This window comes from Ranitomeya imitator, chromosome 1 (assembly GCF_032444005.1).
Source record: "Ranitomeya imitator isolate aRanImi1 chromosome 1, aRanImi1.pri, whole genome shotgun sequence".
NCBI classification, from domain to species: domain Eukaryota; kingdom Metazoa; phylum Chordata; class Amphibia; order Anura; family Dendrobatidae; genus Ranitomeya; species Ranitomeya imitator.
Genome location: NC_091282.1, coordinates 1,080,177,097 through 1,080,192,715, shown reverse-complemented (window position 1 = coordinate 1,080,192,715; position 15,619 = coordinate 1,080,177,097). Strand labels below are relative to the sequence as shown.

The 15,619-nt window shown below is 47.1% G+C and overlaps 1 protein-coding gene across 1 annotated transcript in view; it reads right to left on the bottom strand.

The window, feature by feature from the left end:
* The window catches only part of GALNTL6 (polypeptide N-acetylgalactosaminyltransferase like 6), a 3,161,254-nt gene that overhangs the window by 458,295 nt on the left and 2,687,340 nt on the right, over nucleotides 1-15,619 (bottom strand). The gene's annotated exons all lie outside the window — the stretch shown is intronic.

The window sequence follows — 15,619 nt, the reverse complement described above, 5'->3', positions numbered from 1 at the left end:
CACTTGTATGTCAGGTTTTCGGCTTTCAGGGCGGCAAGAAGGGGTCTGAGGATCTTTTTGTTAAAGTGGATGGGGCCAAATCCTGAAAGAGCTGTATTTGTGAGTTGTCATATAGAATTTTGTCTTGTTCCCTAGCGCTTGCTAGGATGGCGGCTGTGTCTATGTAGCAAAGAAGGCCACAAATAATGTCCCTGGGTGGTTCCTCTGACTTTGGTTTAGGCCTTAGAGCATGATGAATTCTTTCAATTATAATTTTTAAGGCGCTCTCTGAACCTAGAAGATTAGCGAAAATTTCTTTAGCCATCTTGTCTAGTGCTTCCCGAGCAAAGGAGTCCGGGACCCCTCTAATCCGAATATTTTTCCTTCTGCTCCTGTTTTCTTGATCCTCAACAGCTAATAGCGCCACATTCAGGTGTTGTTGCTGTTTGAGGGCTTGTTCATTTAGGCAGGTAACAGCCTCCACCATGTCGACATTTGCAGTTTCAAGTGACTCGACCCTGTGTCCTAGGTGTTGAAGGTCAGAGCGCATACCTGAGACCTCCTCTAAAAGTGGCTTCATGTTTTGGGCCATCAACTTTTTCATGAAGGCTCTGGAAATAGGGGCTATGTCTCCTGTGGCGGAATCACTATCGGAGTCAGCTTCACTGAGGTCTGATTCATCTATGTTTTCGGAGGAGATTGCTTTTTTAAGAGACCGCCTAGTAGGAGTCTGAGAAACATCACTTTTTTTTTTTAAGTATGAGTCAAGAGCACCATGAGCACCTTTTTTCTGTTCGTCTGCCATGGCTTTATTTGCTAATTTTTCACGTTCTTTTTGTGATTTAACCATCTTGATAGCGTCTGGTAACGCGAAGTGCTGCGATCACAACTTGGACAAAAGAGGAAAAAACTTATTTACTCATTGTAATGAGTTTAAGGCATATGTTCAGAATGGGCACTAGGTGTCACTCTAGGATCAGAAAAGAGAAATGTCTTGTTGGATTATACTGATCTCTCTGGTATCCCCATGTTAGGGGTCTAGTAGAGCATCAACAACTATTGTGCCAGTCCATTAAGTGTTAAACAGATGGGTATGGGGCAACAGAGGATAAGGCGTATTCATGGATTGTAGAGAAAGAGCTATTTCAGCATATGATGTAGCTTTTTACTTAAGTAAACACAGGTTCTATTGCACATGTCATCCATAGTTATTGCTTCAGGCCAGCAAGAGTTAAACAGATGGGTGTAAGGCAGTAGAATGTGAAGTATGCTTATGGGTTGCAGCTGTGAAGCGGTCCCAACAAGCGGTGTGGCTCCCTGCATTGGAGCACACCGATGACTCTGTGCACGCTGACCACAAACAATCAATTCACTCTCCTCGGTGGGAAGCAAGTGGGTATGGGGCAGCAGGGGACAGTGCGCAATTATATTCTGCAGATGGGAAGTGATCCCTGCAAGGCACAGACCCCCTCTCCAGCATGTGGGGACTCTCCCCACACCATGCGGCGGTTCCAAGATGGTGCCTGGGCCGGCAGTAAATTCCCAGCTCCCTCCCGCTTGCTGTAGTCAGGGAAATGTCTGGGGTAATCACAGAATCATCAGGGGGAGAGGGGCGCCGCTATGGAGGATGAGCTCCTTAAATATTACCTCTCTAATCGGCAGTTCAGGTGGACCCGGGACCGCCGCTGTCTTCCCTGATGGCTGGTCCGCTTCCCTCTCTTCTGATGCCGACAGGCTCAGGGAGCAGCGGCGTCCTGTAGGGCTTTCGACGGGTGGTGAGCCAGTGCCCCTGACCGCTGGATTCCACCGTGGTCCAGAGTGGTATCTTCTAGTGCGGCTCAGGAAGCTCTGGAGCCGCGGGCCGGAACGGGCGGTGTAGTGGCTCCACAAATCTCTCCGGTCCCTCGGCGGCCGCCTGCCGTGGCTGGCAGGCAGAGTCTCCTGGCCATGCCCCAGACAGGTGCCGGGTTGGCATGCAGGGAGGCACCGCAACCAGCGATGAGGGGGGACTCACCGCTAATCTTCGCAGGGAGAGCCTCTCGTCCTCCATCTCTATCAGCGATGTAGCTATAGGTGTCGGAGGTCCCCTCTGTCCGAGTGCTGCTGTCCGGTACTGGGTTGAGCAGTGCTGTGCTCCACAGCAGAAAAGGGCCGCAGCTCCCAATCTCCACTGCCAGTCAGCCAGCAAGCAGGGAGCTCCCGCACCTCGTCCGCCGAGCCGCGCAGGGAGTTCTCTCACCACGCCAGAGATGCCAGGTCCAATATGGCGTTTTCCCGCTTCTCCTCTGGCAGGGAAGGTCCTGTCCACTAAATCCCTCTGTACCTCTGCTATTAAGCCTGGCTCTCCCATTTTTTTAAATGATTTATTTAAATTATTAAAAATATGACATGGGGACCCCTTTATTTTTGATAACCAGCCTTGATGAAGCTGACAGCTGAAGGTTGAATCCAGGAGCTGTGAGTTTTACCTGGCTGGTTATCAAAAATATAGGGCAACTCACACTGCTTTTCTTTCATTATTTATTTACAGCGCAGGTGCCAGCTGATGAATACGCCTATCAGCCGCTCCTGCTCTCACTGTTATTTATGGCAGCAGGCGTTGGCTGATGGGAGCAGTAGTCCTCATTAGCTGACACCCATGACTGGAAGTAAACTTTATACCTCCAATCACAGCTGCATGCTCAAGCTGTCATTTAACAGCATGGGAATCACAGCTGCCTGACCAATGGTGATTTTACCACCGATCAGGATCAGTGCTTTTGGAAAACACTGGATGTTCAGGCCCCCTATTCAAGTGAATGGTGTCTGGAGTTGGGTTTGTGGCCAGGATCTGTTCTCGTACACTAACCCAAAATTTTTGTAACTGTTTGGCCGAACCCAGCGGAGCCGAACATCCAGGTGTCCACCCATCTCTACTCTTATTCATAAAATACTTTACATTTCAGAGTATCTCAACAATAACTGATTTCGTATTATGTTCCCAGTATGCTACCATATGCTATATTTAGCACTACAGATAAGCTTATTGATTGAAATCCCAATTCTCCATCTTCACCAAATTTTCACCAAAAATGTGATTCTCATCTAATGAACTTTCAAAAAATGTCAACATAACTGTTAGGTGTCGAGTTCCTGCTGCTGCACAGTGGGAATCTCAAACCACCTCCACTGCGGTCTCCCATTCTCTTCCAGCTGCAGTGGAGCCTGCTCAGCAGAGATGTCGATCCCAGCATTTGGCTGAAGCAGATACTGTGCATTTGGTTACAGCTGCCTTTCCAGGCTCAGCCTTTGTAACCAACATTGATCAGCAGTGAGCAGACGCTCCAGGGACTAAGTCCTGCTTTTCTTCCACTCAGCATGCCCATGGGATGACCTCTCATTGGAGGTCGGGGTCACATGCTCAGGTCCTGTAGCGTCTCCGATTGGATCACTAGGACGGTCCCGGAAGGCTACAGCTGTAAAAGGTTTGCATGGCCGCTTGGCCATGCACTAGTATAAACTTGCTTACGTGTGTGTGTGGATGTATGCTTGTCGATGGATGAAAGCTCTGAATCTTTCCCATCCCTTGTGTTGTTGACTGCTCGCGAATGGTGGAAGCTACCTAGCGCCCGACAGTGCTATCCCGCACATCTAGACATGAATTACTATGTCAATTTGCAGCCACCGCCAGTGCAGCGCTGTGCGCAAAATAGTGCATTTTCTATCCCTAGTTAGCGTGGTTAGTGGCGTCTGCCAGAGCGGCGCTGTGCACACTCTGTGCGGTAAATCTTTAAGTAGTTCTGACAACCAGTCAGTGTAGGGTAGGAACTCCAGCTTGATCACAGCATCAGTATCCTCAGGCGTAGGCTCAAATGTCACCGAGTGTCAGAGCGAGATCAATTACCAGCATAGTGGGGGTGAATTTCAGGGAGCCCACTAACGTCTATCTGCTGCAACCTGTTACTGCTAACAGGGCACAGCGTTTTCTTTTTTTCCCTGCGAACTATGAAGCAACAGAGTGATGCGATCATTTCATACCAGGTGATGGAACCCGCGTTTATTCTGGCATAGTACCGCCACATAATGCCGCCATAACATAGCAGCAGGTTCGATCTCTGCACGGTGGATCCAAGGCCGTGAACGCACCTTTTACTATCTTTATATTTATTCCGTGCATTCAGCCAGCCCTAACATTATACTAGCGCCAGGGTCTGGCTAGTAATGGTGGACGAATAGCGACTGCAGCGGTACATCCAGCAGCTGAAGGGCAGGTTGGCGGCTCTCGAGCAAACAACCTCAGCTGTGGATGTTACTGCAGTAGCTGTTCAGGCTGCTAGCATGGCTGCAGCAAGTTTGTCCATTGCCCCCCTGTTCCGACCTTATCCCACCTCCAGTTGCTGGATAAGTTCACTGGCGACAGTAAGCTGTGTAGGGGATTCGTGAGCCAGTGCGCAATACACCTCATGCTCCTGGCTGCACGTTTTCCCACAGAGTGGGCAAAGGTGGGATTCCTTATATCCCTCTTGTCAGACAGGGCGTTGGAGTGCGCTACGTCGCTGTGGGAGCATGACAATCATGTGGTGCAGAGTGCTCCATGGTTCCTGAGCACTCTTAAACAGGTCTTTTAGGACCGTGAGTCACCCATGATATGGCGCTCCAACTGCTGGCATTGACATAGGGCTCATCCATAGTCAGTCATTTTGCCGTCCACTTCCGGACTTTAGCATCAGAGCTGGAGTGGCCAGATAAAGCCCTCATCCCTATTTTTGGAGGGAGCTGGCTGACTATGTGAAGGATGAATTTGGCCACCATGGAGATTCCCGCCACACTGGAGGAGCTAATAGCTGTATCAACTCGCATTGACCTTCGTTTTAACGAGCAAAAGTTGGAGCGAGCCCAGTGTAGGCAGAGGTTTCGGCTGGCTCCCACTTTCGCCAAACCTCAGGATTATCCGGTCATAAGGCCATGGAGGTCATGAGTGGGATCTAAGTCCCGGACCGTGCGTTCACTCAGGGTCTGTCATGTCTGCCGGCAGTTAGGACATCTTGCCTCCAGATGTTCCCAGCGGTCAGGAAAACATTAGCGTCTAGTGGTTGTAGGAGGAGGTACACTAGACATGGCGACGTTTTTCTCCAAATTGTCCTTCAAGTTGGCAATCACCATAGGCAAATCCACTTTTACGGCAGAACTTTGTGTGGATTCCGGGGCAGAGGGCAATTTTATGTCATCTGTCTTTGCCCAATGACACGCAATACCCCTGGTGATGCTCGCCAAATCTGTGACTGTATGAGTGGTAAATGGGTTGACACTGACCTCACAGATCCTCAGCAGACCATCCCATTAACTTTATCCATTTTTCCATCTCATCAGGAGATTATCTCCCTACTAGTCATTCCCGAGGGAATTGATAAGGTCCTGTTAGGGATACAATGGCTATGTTTCCACTCTCCTCATATAGAGTTGTCCTCAGGGAGAACTCTGGGATGAAGTGAATCTTGTGAGGGTATATGTCTGAGGGAGTGCGATCAGATTGCTACTACTGAAGTACCCGCAGATCTTTCCTCTATCCCCAAGTACTATTGGCATTTAGGACGTGCTCTTCAAGAGGGCTGCGGAAACCCTTCCTCCCCACCGCTCCTATGACTGTCCTATTGACCTCTTGCCTGGTGCAGAGCCTCTTCGGGGTCGAGTCTATCCCCTATCCCTCCTGGAGATGGAGGCAATAACTCAATACATCCAGGAGAATCTGGCAAGAGAATTCATTAGGAAGTCAGTGTCACCTGTAGAGGCGGGGTTCTTCTTCGTGCAGAAGAAGAACGGAGAATTACATCCATGCAAAGATTACAGGGGTCTTACCGCCATCACCATTAAGAATAAGTACCCTTTTCCCCTGATATCTGAGCTCTTCGATAGGCTACTGGCAGCATGGGTATTTACTAAACTAGATTTGCGGGGTGCTTACAACCTGATTTGCATCCGTGAGGGAGACGAATGGAAGAAGGCTTTTAACACCAGGGATTGGCACTATGAATACCTGGTGATGCCCTTCGGGCTCTGTAATGCCCCAGCCATTTTCCCAGACTTTGTAAACAACATCTTCTGGGAAATGATCACCACCTCGGTTGGTTGTAGTCTCTCTTGATGATATTCTCATCTACTCTTCAGATATTGACTCCTACCGGAGAGATGTTTGCAAAGTCTTCGACCTCCTACGGGCAATCTCCCTCTATGCCAAGTTGGAGAAGTGTGTGTTTGAGCAGGAGTCCTTGCCTTTCCTGGGCTTTATAATCTCCGCCCAGGGATTGGCTATGGATCATGCCAAGCTACAGGCTGTGATGGACTGGCAGGAACCCCATTCTCTCAAAGCGGTGCAGCGCTTTATTGGGTTCATTAACTATTATCGCCAGTTCATTCCCCACTTCTCAACTTTGTTAGCTCCCTTGGTAGCCCACACCAAGAAGGGAGAAAATCCCAAATTGTGGTTGGAGGAGGTCTCCAAGTCCTTCCTCTCTATCAAGTCCCACTTTTGCTAGCGCTCCCATTCTACATCGCCCCGATGTAGATAAACCTTTTATAATGGAGGTTGATGCCTCATCCTTTGGTGCTGGAGCAGTCCTATTCCAAAAGGATGCTCAAGGTCGGAAGCATCCTTGATTATTTTTCTCTAAGACCTTCACACCAACAGAGAGGAATTAACAGGGCACAGCATTTCCTTTGTTTTCTGCGACTCTGTGAAGTAACAGAGTTCGCATCAGTTCATACAGGGTGACGGAACCCATGTTCATTGTGGTGTAGTACCTCCATTTAGTGCCGCCATTACCTAGCAGCAGGTTCCATCTCTGCACGGTGGACGCTGGACTGCGAACGCACCTTTTACTATCTTTATATTTATTTGGTGCGTTCCGCCAAGCCCTAACTATAACGAAGCCTCTAATTGCACACAAAATATATGTAGAACCCTTGGAGGTTTCGAACGACTTTAAAAGTGCAAACATTTTATCTTTAATATTTAACAACCTTAACTTATCTGGCTAGTTGAAATGGATGGTAATTAGTGGTAACCAAAATCCTACTCAATAGCAGTATGCAATTTCTGACTTTTAGCAGTACCTAATTTGTAAAACCAGTCTAGAAATTATAGTTTTTGAGCGGCAAATGCCTGCCTTTCTGGTGTTTACATACAGGAGACACAAACAGAAGAACTGCATTTTTCACATGGGAGAAGGGGTGAAATTATTTTTGTTTGAGGAGTATCAAGAATTTTACTATTTTCTAAACGAGGTAGTAATGATTTTTAGACTGCTTGTAAAATTATATCCCTTTATTCAAGAGTAATTTTAATGTTTTAAAAGGAAGATGATAATAGTTTTCAATTATGAGTGAAATAAATTATGCCTTTTTTGGGATTTTCAACAGGTTTTCTATTGTCAAAATTGTTAAACTATTACAATGTTTTTTTTAATCAAGCAATCTCAAAATGATTTTGAAAGTAAAAAAAGTATTTTGTGAGCTGTTTCATGTTTGTGTTCCCTAAATGTTGTACTCTTCCCAGCAGCATACAATCAACATCCAGGAAATACAGTATATCACAAAAGTGAGAATACTCACATTTTTGTAAACAATTTATTTTATCTTTTCATGGAGCAATACTGAAGTTATGATACTTTGATACAATGTAAAATAGTCAGTTTACAGCTTGTATACCAGTATAAATTTGGTGTGCCCTCTGACGCGACACACAACCATTAATGACTAAATCATTGGTAACAAAAGTGAGTACACCCTCAAGTGAAAATTGACAAATTTTGTGTGCCCACTATTATTTTTAAGTACTGCATTAACTTTTTTGGGCATAAAGTTCACTAGAGATTCAAATGTTGCCACTGGAATTCTCTTCCACTTCCAAAATGACAACATCACAGAGCATCATTCATAGGTTAATGAAAATTAACACTAATGTAAGCATGACTCATTTTGACAAATGAGTCATGACAAATATACAGGACCCCTGTATATTTTAACTATCATCTATCATTTCAACAGATTTGTATTGGCAGTGCCATTGAAGGATTTAAAAGCACAGACTACACAGTGGTGGAGCAGGGAAAGGTAAGTATTGCAAGTGGTAGAGCACTGTTTGAGCTGGGGGGAACACTCTCGTGGGCGGCGGTACTGTCACAGGGCCCCTCATATTACGACGGTGTGTCTGACGTTGGTTGTGCACCACCACCGTCAGAGACTCTTCACTGTACTATGAGGGACCCTGTGCCAGTGCCATTTCCCAAGAGTGGGCGCACCCACCTGTCCAGCCAAACGGCACTCGCACGGGTGCTTGCGCCAGGTGGTGTTCACGGACCTGTGGGGGGAGTCAGCCCATTTAGGGAGGTTTAAAAATGGCCTATGGTGGACATTCAGCAGCTGCAAATGGTGGAATTGGAGAAGTCAGTAAGAGGAGGCCAAAAGCAAGACATTTTTCAGGCAAGCTACATGTCAGCAGGAGAAGGTGGGGCAAAATAATTTGAAATCCATAATTGGTTCATTTTAATGAACATTCTGGGTAGCCGGACGTCTCCTTTTTTCAGTCAGTATTGAACCAGCAGCACTGAAGACTCTTTCTGATAGCACACTAGAAGCAGGGCAAGCGACTTCCTGTAATGCATATTCTGCCAATTCAGGCCAGGTGTCTATTTTAGATGCCCAGTAATCAAAGGGGATTGACCTGTGAGGGAGAACATCGATAAGGGAGGAAAAGTAGTTTGTATCCATACTGGACAAATGATGTCTCCTGTCACTTTGAATCGATGCAGCACTACCTGTCGTGTCAGCGGTCATTGCAAAATCACTCCACAACCTGGTCATAAAACCCCTCTGTTAACGCCACTTCGGATTTGTGCACCTTTATCACCTCTGCCATGTCGCCCCCTATGGCTCGTGTGAGAACCATCACTGCCGCTGTGTGCTGGGAATGCCTGAACCAAACAGTCTACAAGAGTTGCTTGTTTGGTAGCCAATATGTGCTCAAGGTTCTCAAGTGGCATGATATTTTGTAATTTTCCTTTATATCGTGGATCCAGGACGCAGGCCAACCAGTAATCGTCATCGGTCATCATTTTGATAATGCTGGGGTCCCTTTTTAGGATACGCAAGGCATACTTAGCCATGTGGGCCAATGTTCCAGGTGTCAATTCACTGTTTGTGCTGGGTTGAGGAGCACTTTCTTGCAAATCAACATCACTTGTGTCCCGCAAAAACCCTGTACCTGATCTTGCAACATCACCAGTTTCTATTGCCCCCTGAGAAGCATCCTCCTCCCATAAATATTCATCCCCATTGTCCTCCTCCTCCTCCTCTTCATCTGCCACCTCGTCCAGGAGAGTTCCTTGAGCAGACAATGGCTGACTATTATCAAGGCTTCCCTCCTCCTCGGCTGCAGATGCCAGCTCCTTAATGTGCGTCAAACTTTGCATCAGCAGATGCATTAGTGGGATGCTCATGCTTATGATGGCGTCGTCTGCACTTTTCAGCCGTGTGCATTCCTCAAAACACTGAAGGATTTGACAGAGGTCTTGGAGCTTCGACCACTGCACGCCAGACAACTCCATGTCTGCCATTCAACTGCCTGCCCGTGTATGTGTATCCTCCCACAAATTAATCACAGCACGCCTCTGTTCGCACAGCCTCTAAAGCATGTGGAGTTCCACCTTGTTGCAATGTCGATTATTAGGCGGTGCTGGGGAAGATTCAGCGATCGCTGATGGTTCAGCATATGGCTGGAGTGTATGGGCAACCGGCAGATGTGCAAGCAAAGTCTTCGCACCTTCAGGAGCAGGGCTGGTAACTCCGGATTATTTTCGAGGAAGCACTGCACCACCAGGTTCAAGGTGTGAGCAAGGCAAGGTATGTGTTTAAGTTCTGAAAGGGCTATGGCAGCCATAAAATGCCTTCCGTTATCACTGACTACCTTGACTGCCGCAAGATGTACACTGCCCAGCCATGACTAAGTTTGTTGCTGCAAATACTCAGCCAGTACTTCCGCGGTGTGTCTGGTGTCACCCAAACACTTCATTTCTAACACAGCCTGCTGACGATTACCACCAGCTGTTCGATAATGGGACACCTCATGTGCAACATTGGCAGCTGCGGATGTAGTGGTCGTGCGACTGCACTCTGTGGATGAGCTTTCGCTTCTGGAGGAGGAGGAGGGGTTGCAAATGCCTACAGCCAACTGTTTCCTAGACCGTGGGCTAGGCAGAACTGTCCCGCTATGGCTGTCCCCTGTGGACCCTGCATCCACCACATTAACCCAGTGTGCCATGATGGACACGTAATGTCCCTGGCCATGCCTACTAGTCCATGCATCTGTTGTGAGGTGCACCTTTCTACTGACTGATTGCCTGAATGCATGGACAATGCGGTCTTTGACATGCTGGTGGAGGGCTGGGATGGCTTTTCTCGCAAAGAAGTGTCGACTGGGTAGGTCATAGCGTGGTACTGCGTAGGAAAGCTTCATTTGAAAGCTTCATTTTCAACCCACCGGTAGGGCATCATCTCTAACGTGATTAGTCTAGCAATGTGGGCATTCAAACCCTGTGTACACGGATGAGAGGATGAGTACTATCTTTTCCTAACGAGTCTCTTGTAGGGTGAGCTGGGCTGGAGAGGTGCATATGGTGAAACTAGCGGTGGTGGTGGTGGTGGACATGGCGGATTGAGAGAGGGTTGGTGATGGTATTCTCGATGTTGGCCTACAACAGTGTTTCCTACCAATAACCTTGTGATTCCCTGACTGCTTTGGCCTTGCAACAATACCTCCACATTTGCTGCTGGTGGTGTCCTAACCGGTGGCCTTACAGTGAGGGAAGCAATGTAGCGTTGCTGACTACCTCCATTCTGAGCAGGTGCACCAACGGTATGGGATGTTTGGTAGTTAGTCCTGGCTTGCAAGTGCATGCTGGTTAAATGTCTAAGCATGCACGTTGTATTTAAATTTTGAAGATTCTTCCCTCTGCTAAAGGTCTTTGAGCATTTCTTACAGATAACTTTTGACTGATCATTCGGATCTTGGTTAAAAAATTCCCACACTGCACTCTTCCTACTATGGAATACCTTTTCAGTCAATGCACGCTGTGCTCCTTTCACCGTATGGCCACGCTGTCCTAAAAATGTTTTTGTTTTTGACAAAGATTTTTGGCCTGATACGGGCCTGCCAGATGAAAGCTGTTGCGATGTAGATGCCTGCTGTGGATCATCCTCCTCCGCTTCTGAGCTACTGGCAGTGGCACCCTTTTTCCCCAATGGCTGCCAATCTGGGTCAACAACTGGGTCATCTATCACCTCCTCTTCAATGTCATGTGCACCTTCCTCTGTGTCACCGTGTAAGGTGCTATAGCATTCGTGACGGGGCACCATAGTCTCATCAGGGTCAGATTCTGGCTCAGCATAACCCGAGGGCAATGTAGTGATCTGAGTCAATGGAACAGCATTATAATCTAGCTGTGGCTGCGCATCAGTGCACTCCATGTTTGATTCATCTTGTAATGGGCAGTTAACAATTTCCCGTTCTAACCCAGGCACGGTATGTGTAAAGAACTCCATGGATTAACCTGTAGTATTGCCTGATGCATCCTTCACTTTTGGTTTGGGTGAAGGACACAAGGAAACATCTTGTTTCTGACCGGGAGCATCCACTGATGACTCACTGCTTTTATATTTGGAACTTTCTGAAGAGGATGCAAAAGAGCTAGAGGCTGAGTCAGCAATGAAAGCCAAAACTTTTTCCTGCTGCTCCGGCTTTAAAAGCAGTTTTCCTACTCCCAGAAAAGGGAGCCTTCGAGGCCTTGTGTAGCCAGAAGATGACACTGGCCTAACACCTCCAGCCTTAGGTGCTATTGTGCCTTTGCCACTACCACCAGATGCACCACCACCACCACCACCACCATCAGTAGCAGCTGGCAACCACCGCCCACGGCCTCTTCCACAAGACTTTTTCATTTTTTGGAAAATCTAACCAAAATATCAACTTTTTGGGGGGAGACTGACCCAAAACTCAGGCCCAGTGTATATAACTACGCAATCTAAATGGCAGAAAGTGGCTGGCTGACATACACCAAACTATCAGGACTGCAGTAGATCCACTCTGTGAGAATTTGAAACTCCCTTTTTTGGGGGGAGACTGACCCAAAACTCAGGCCCAGTGTATATAACAACGCAATCTAAGTGGCAGAAAGTGGCTGGCTGACATACACCAAACTAACAGGACTGCAGTAGATTCACTTTGTGAGAATTTGAAACTCCCTTTTTTGGGGGAGACTGATCCAAAACTCAGGCCCAATTTATAAAACAACGCAATCTAAGTGGCAGAAAGTAGCTGGAAGATATATGCAAAAATACAAGGACTGTAGTACAATTTCAATCTCCCTACTATGATCTCAGGAAAAGTATGGCATCAATAAAAAAGAGGGCTGCACACAAAAGTGTGGACAAATAAACAAGATAAGCAGTTGGTTTGCACAGCGGCATGCAAACAGCAATGCAGCTATCAGGGGCCTTATAAGGCAGCCTAATAAGCTACAGAGCTGATGCACAAAAATATAGCCTCCACTGTCCATGCAAACATATGGTGCTGTTGGACAGTGGAAATCCGTCTCGCTCAACCCTACTCCAGATGCCATGATCGATAGCAATTGCAGCATTTAGAAGGTGGTGAGAAGGAGGAAGCTCTCTCTCTTACTCCCATCGGCATCACCACAATTAAATCATGGGGAAACAATGGTTTCATGGCAACAAAAATTCAAACAATGACCTGATGGTGTGGCAGGTACAACTGCATGTTATACCACGTGACTAATGATGTAAAAAATTAACAAAACCAATCCTTAACCTGCTATTGACTTGCTATTCTGCCTCCAAAAGATCGTAGTAAGGCTTAGCTTGAATTTCTCCTGCACTCTACACTGATTGCTTAAATCGGAGTGTTATGCTCACACCCTGACAGGTTGGCGTGAGCGAGTGGCCCCACTGTGCCACAAGCCAGACTACCCTGGAAGAGGCGTGACTAAGCAGCTACCTTGTTGTTCACTGGAGCCTCTGATGGTAAGGTCAGGCTTGTGCGGCAGGTAGCTGCCAGGTACCACTCCAGGGTGGTGTCTGGCTCTGGCTACTGATCCCACTGGGGAATGGAATGCTAGGACAGGAGCAGGCAACAGGCTTGACTGGCAGGTGGACACGGCTGAGACACTGGCAGGAGGGCACAACTGATACACTGGCAGGTGGGCACAGCTGAAACACTGGTAGGTGGGCATAGCTGAGACACTGGCAGGTTGGCACGGCTGAGACACTGACAGGCGGGCACGGCTGAGACACTGGCAGACGGGCATAACTTGCACTCTGGCAGGACAAGCACTGACTTAGTAGGGACAGGAATACGGGCAGGTATATGGAAACAAGTAGAGGCCTGTTCAGGCTGGGGGGTATATGGGGACAGGTAGGGGCCTGTTCATACTGGAGGGTATATGGGTACAGGTAGGGACCTGTTCAGATGGGAGGGTAGATAGGAACAGGTAGGCACTTGACCAGCAGGTTGTAGAACAGAAGTAAAGCAGGACCACAAGGTTGCGGAGTGGAGAGCAGAACAGAGATGCCGATTGCAGTGCAGCGAGCTGAACCACAGGGAGCGGATGCAAGGCAGAACCACAAGGAGTGGAGCAAGGCAGAACTGCAAGGAGCGGAGAAAGTCAGAACCCCCAAGGAACGGAGAAAGGCAGAACCGCAAGGAGCGGAGCAAGGCAGAACCTCAAAGAGTGAAACAAGTCAGAACTGAAAGATGGAGCAAAGACCAGATCTGAAGGAGGCGGAGCAAAGAGCAGAGCCGAAGGAGGCGAAGCAAAGAGCAGAGCTAAAGGAGTCAGAGCAAAGAGCAGAGCCAAAGGAGGCATATCAAAGAGCAGAGCTGAAGGAGGCAGAGCAAAGAGGAGAAGGAGTGAACACAAGGAAACACACAGTGGAATAGGAAAGGCTAAAGACAGGGATACAAACAGACACAGGTATAGGACTACATTCAGACAGGGTCAGGAATGGGACAAGGCACAGAAACAGGGAATCAGACCAGGGTACAAAGCCCCACTGGGTGGCAGAAACAAGAGACACAGGTACAGGCCAGGATATGAAGCCCCTCTGGGTGGCTGACACAAGAGAAATAGCAAGACAGGACCTGGCACCTCAGCAGCAAGACACTAACTGAGGGAGTTAGTTGCTCAGTTAGTTGCTCAGTCATCTTCCAGTGGGCGAGGATGCCTTAAATACCTGAGGCCTTTTGACAATGGGCTGGGGACACCTTAGGGAGGTGCACAGTGACTCAATAAGAACAAGGGAGTGCCAGACCAGCCCCCCTATACACACAGCCAGGAAGTATGCAGAGAGCAGGCAGGAGGCAAGAGGCACCCAGCATGGAGTCGGCAGAAGACAGAACTCACAGCATAAATGGTAGAAAACATGTGCACTACTGGTGGTGGTGCAAAGGTAGGTTCCCACACCTTACAGTATATATAAAGAAAAAGTTGAGTGCAAGGTTTTTCTTTATATAGAACTCAAGGCATGGCCCAAAGTAGTGAGTATGTTGGTGTGTAAGGCAAGTGGGGGATGGGAGGCCATGTAGAGATGTTTACACGGACTTTCTGTGTAAATCTATTAAATATGTGATTCAGACAAAACCCCAACAGAGAATTCCTACAATAAGGCAGATAAAAACATTTTGGACTATTTCTGGCTAATGATCTGGCCATGTCCGTCTTTTTAGATGTTCATAAAAGCACAGTCAACCAGAGTTTTGTACTCCTATTAAAAGCTCTTTAATTGCAATCGGGAACAGCTGAGGCTAAGCACCAGAATTGGCACATTTAATGGAGGAACCATTTCTAGGGCGGCTGAGGGCTGATCTTATTAGGCTAGAAAGTGTCCAATATCCATAGCCCTTCCCAGCCTAATAATATCAGCAATAAGCTGTGTGCTGGTTAATAAAAATAGGGGGGACCCCATGCCATGTTTTTTAGGTTCCCCCCATTTTTAACAAAAAAATAATAGTATAAAACTAGCTCACAGGTGTCTGGTTTCTCTTGGCTGGTTATTAAAAATAAGGGGACACAACATCTTTTTTTCATTTATATTTTAACAATTAGAGTAAACTACTCATGAAAGTCACTGCTACACTCCTCCACATGGACCTTAGCCTCAAGAATATTTTTCATTTTTTTATTATGTTATTTTAAGTCATTTTCCTATCCACATTTGTTTGCAGGGAAATTATTCTGCTCTTACCTCCATTGTGCTTTCTTTTGCAGTTCCCTAGCTCTTGCAATGATCATTTTAAAGCACCAACATTTGGGTCCCATTGACTTATATAAGGTACTTGGAACTCAAAACTCAAACCCGACAAACCCAAATTTATATGGTTCTTTCATCTATAGTCTCCTAGGTTTTTCTACTCTATCTCATAGAAAAATGATTTGAGCAGATACCCTTATTCCAGCAATGTAATACTTACTAGGCTACAGGCTATTAGTTCTGTAAAATCACTAGATCAACTACTTGTCTGAATGCGAAGCTTTGTATAAATAGTCCCAAAACTGACCACAGATTTTGGTGTACACTGTGCAAAGAAATAAAA